This window comes from Atta cephalotes (assembly GCF_000143395.1).
Source record: "Atta cephalotes unplaced genomic scaffold scaffold00014, whole genome shotgun sequence".
Taxonomy (NCBI): Eukaryota; Metazoa; Arthropoda; class Insecta; order Hymenoptera; family Formicidae; genus Atta; species Atta cephalotes.
Window position 1 is genome coordinate 4,491,322 of NW_012130078.1, and position 4,796 is coordinate 4,496,117.

The window sequence follows — 4,796 nt, forward strand, 5'->3', positions numbered from 1 at the left end:
TGTGTGTGTGTGTGTGTGTGTGTGTGCGTGTCGTGCGTGTGCGTGTGCGTGTGTGTGCGTGTGCGTGTGTGTGCGTGTGCGTGTGCGTGCGTGTGTGTGTGTGTGTGTGTGTGTGTGTTTATGAGGTGATATGGTCAAAAGGAGAGAGAATCTTGCCGATTTGGCGAGGATTTCAAGTGATTGAAAGAAGGATCTGTTGTCCTCAGAAGGGACGGGCGAGAAAGAGAGAGGGCTGTGGGGAGTCTGTCTGGGGTAAGAGAGTAAGAAGGGAAAGAAAATTCAAAATAAGGGTGGAAGGTATGGAGGATCATTCTCAGTTAAATCCACCACAGCCACAGGGATCGCTGAAGGTGAGAACTTCTTCCGAATAATTGGCTTTTTGTGAGCCTTTTTCAGTTCATTACGACCTCTTCGGAGATAGAAGTTTCCGGCTGAATTTTCACAATTATGGGGATCCCCTTTTTTTAGTACCTCGCTTTTTTCGATCTGCCCGATGGTGATTGCGTTTTATCATCTACATTAGAAATTTCCCTTTTTTATTTAGCAGTTATGATATCGAAATTGATGAAGAGTATTTGTATTGGAAGGGATAAGTAAGGATAAAGAGAAGAAAAAAAAAAATAAATAAATGATGAGATTTGAATCACTCGAAGCGCCTTATCACTTCGAGGGATAATAGAGACCGAGAAATAAATGAATTATTTACTCAAAGCGTTTTACTGCTCTAAATAATCCAAAAGAAAAATAGAGAGAGAGAAAGAATTTATAAGAGCGTTTTATCGATTTATATAATCGGAAGGAATGAATATGAAGCGTTTTACCATAACGCTTCAATTTAATGAAGTAGTAAAGGGAGGTAACCACTCGAAGCGATTTATCGCTTCAAGTAATTACGAGAGAGGAGAAAGAGCGAGAAATTATGGAAAATGTTTTATGGGTTCATGGGATCAGAAAGAATGAGTAAGAATCACTCGAAACATTTTATTGCTTCAAGTATCAAGAATAATAAGGAAATGTAATCACTCAAAGCGCTTTATCGCTTCAAGTAATCACAAGAAACGCTTTACCGCTTCGTGTAATAGGAAGAGTAAGGAAAACATAATCGCTCGAAGCGTTTTACCACTTCAAATAATCACGAGAAGCGCTTTACCGCTTCGTGTAATCACAATAGAAAGAGAATTATGAGAAGCGTTTTATCGCTTCATGTGATCAGAAGAAATGAGTATAACCTACTCGAAATGTTGCAGTATAATTACTCGCTTCGAACAAATATGAAATGGTTTTATGACAGAGCCAGGAAATGGATAGGAGTAGAAAAATAAAAATTTCTGTGATGATTCATTTCGTACTAAATAAAAATGTTTCCGATGTGGAGAATTAATTACTTACTATCTCTGCGATTGAACGGAAAACAACGGTAGTGAATTCCTCAGGTGATCGGATTGGAAGATGGGCTGATAGTGTTGGTGTTGAAACCTTGATGAAGTTGATTTTGAAAGTTAAGAGAGATATTAAGAAAGATGTTTTATACGACCGATCAAGAGAACTTCACGCACTATGATTTCGAAATTATAACGGAATTAGTGGTGTATTACTGACTGACTGACTGTGCTTTTCCATAGGGTCATATATATATATCGAGATGTGATGCAATTCTGTACTTGGACTTTGGATGGATAAGATTCATCTCTTTTTTCCCAATTATTTTGAAAGAATAGGAGTGATTAATGTGTTTTCGTTTTATATGTGAGTCAGAAAAAGGCTTATCTGACGATGCCATTGTTCGATGACATTAGATTCTGAATAGTATGCAGTTGTCCGACAATGTTTAGAATGAAATTAGTGCGTCGAACAGTTGCGCTTCGAATTGCGAGCCCTGATCAGTTATAATCAGGCATGGAGTTCCAAATCTGACTATCCAGTGAGTAAAAAACATCTTCGCCACCGTATCTGCAGTACAATCCTGTGGAACAGCTTCCGGCTGACTTCCGGTCAATGAGTAAATCATTGTTAATAAATACCTGAAATCTTTAAATGGAAGTAGAAGACCGACGATATCAATATATACGTGTTCAAAACGGATATCTTGTACTAGTATTTTGATAGGCAAGGTATGATTATGCCGATGAATTTTAGATTGCTGTCATGATAGATAAGTTTGGGATCACTTTTTAATGTCTTTAGCTATGGAGGGTTACACAAATTTCAGTGCAATTTGCCGGTGAATTGTTCTGCCACTTGGATGGGACATTTGTCACCAAGTCGAAACTCGTCTTCGTAATGATTCAGGAATGTATGGTCTGATCTTCTTCTGAAATGTCACAATAAATGTTGGATGGTGTTTCCGATAATGTAAACTTTTGAGCTTCAGTTGTTGCAATTCGTCATCCGAGGCTTGAGCTTCTGCAATCTTTTGCATATCGAGACTGGTTAGCATCACGATAGAGTCAACGCAAGATAATGCATCTACTACAATTTTTTCAGCGCCTGAAACATGACATACATCGGTTGTGAACTCTGAAATGAAGAGTAGTTGATTAGTAATAGAGTTTGTCTTAGCGACATTTGATCCGATTTTCTCTTGAATGCGTACACGGAGTTTATGATCTGTGATAACGTGAAAATTTCGTTTCTCTAGCATATATCAAAAATATTTGATAGTCGCATAGGTAGGCAATAATTCTATTATATGCGCTATACTTTGTTTGCGTAGACGTGAGCTTCTTGAAAAGAAATTAAGTGGTTGTAAAAATCCGTTGCTGTGTTGTTGCAATACCGCACCGATTGCTTTGTCTGAGGCATCTGTTTGTAACGAAAGTGTTGCCTTGCGAAGTCGTTTGAGCGATGTTCCTTAACTTGAAAGGATTGTTTGAGCTCAGGAGTCTATTCTATTTTCAGATTTCCATTGTTGTTGCGTTTAGAGATTGCATTTAGCAATGACGCTTGCATGCTTGCGAGATCTTTGAGAAATCGATTCTAGAAATTCCTAAGAAACGTCGAAATCCTTTGACTGTAGCTGGTTCCTGAAATTCAGCGATAGCTTGGACTTTTTTCGGTAAAAGTTTGATGCCCTCAGTGCTGATTGTATGTCCCAGGAAGCTGATCTGATAAGATTACCTCGTTGAGTTTGCGGTAATCTCCACACAAATGCCAATTGCTTCTTTTGCATGAGATGTAAGGGATTAGCCCAAAGGGAAGGTCTATATAAGCTTTGTTGTATTATGTTCTCAAACTCTTATTTAGCTGCTTTGAGTTTTTCTGGACAGAGTCATTTAACTTTGTTTGACACGGGGAGAACCCATTGTTTCGATTACATGTTACATGTGCGATTTGTTTGTGCATGATCGATGTCCTAATTATTTCAGGAACTTGCTTAGAATCTCTTTGTATAGACAGTCATTGGTTGTTAATCAAGGAATAGTTTTGTTGACAAACTGAGCAGAGACTTTAAGAAACGTGCTATCGTCGATCAAACGCTTCTGCCGTATGTCAGACAGCAAATTGAAAATTGTTAGAAAATTTGAATCAATAATGAAAGTATCTACTATCGGCGATGAAAGAGTATTGAAAAACACGACGGAATCCCAAATTAAGCTGGAATAATTTTTATTCATACGTAGGAATGATCATTTCGTTTGCAGCGTAGAGTACTCAATCGCTAATGTGAGTACAATCGTGTCTTAAAACGAGAATCGAGACATCTGCTTCCGAGTATCCACCAAAAATTTGATGCCGATGACACGGTCTCCGATGACTCGACTATGAGACGGCGAGCTGCCACGGCCAAACTATCTGCCGCTGGGGATAATTTTCCCTTTTAGTTTCGTTGATTTCCAGTTGCGTACACTTGATAGCTTTGCCGCCAAAGTGTCGATGATACCAGCAGGACTTGCTCTCCAATTGTGATCTTGAACGGTTTCTGCGAGAATTCCGCGAGGCCTGTGACTTGCCATGCGATAAATGAGTTTCCAATTTCTCCGATCTAAAAGCGCGGACATTTGCGAATCGAGTTGGCTTTGGTCAGTGTAACAGCGTTAATTCCAGCGGGTTACATATCTGTTATTCGGTCTGCTAGTTGCAAGAGCTCTTCGAGTTTGTGCTTGATAGCTGTTAATATAGCCTGCACATGTGATAAGTGCTGCAGCCATAAAGATTTAAGCACTTCCTTTAACACGCCGTCTTGCGCCAGATCTTTCATCCGAAGGAGCAATTGCGACGGCGGTCACCTAGATCAACCTCATTTAATAACTTACGCAGTTTCTTTTTGGCGATATCCACAAAACTCTTAACTAACTTGTCTTTAAGCGCGGCGTATCTTTGCATCGCGAGCGGATTACCACGATATCGCTAACTTTGGTCAAGGAATTGTCATCAAGGCACTGTATAATTGTATTTCGTCTCATCTACAGTTATATCCGCGATAAGGAATTGAGCTTCCATTTATACAAACCATAGATCTGGCTTCGATTTTCAAAACGGCGTGGATCTGAATCACGCAAGCGCAAGCACTTTAACTATATGCGATGATGTACCGTTGTCCTTGATCTAAGAGAGGATCGTCTGAGTCATTAACCATGTCTGCGGCTTGTGAGGATGCACGCGTTATGTTAAACCAGGGCTCAAAATTTGCATTTTTCGGCCAATTTTCGACTTGGCTCCGCCTTTCGCTATTTCCCTCACCTCTCGCCCCGGACTCAGTCCAAATGCCACTCGATGTTTAGAAGCGTATGACGCTCGTAGACATGAAGTCCACCCGCTTTGGATGCTCACGCTGTAAACTTCATTCAATTTTTTTT

The 4,796-nt window shown here is 39.8% G+C and overlaps 1 pseudogene; it reads right to left on the minus strand.

The window, feature by feature from the left end:
• Window positions 1-2,254: 2,254 nt before the first annotated feature.
• LOC105617900 lies at window positions 2,255-2,641 on the minus strand (annotated as a pseudogene).
• Window positions 2,642-4,796: the final 2,155 nt, after the last annotated feature.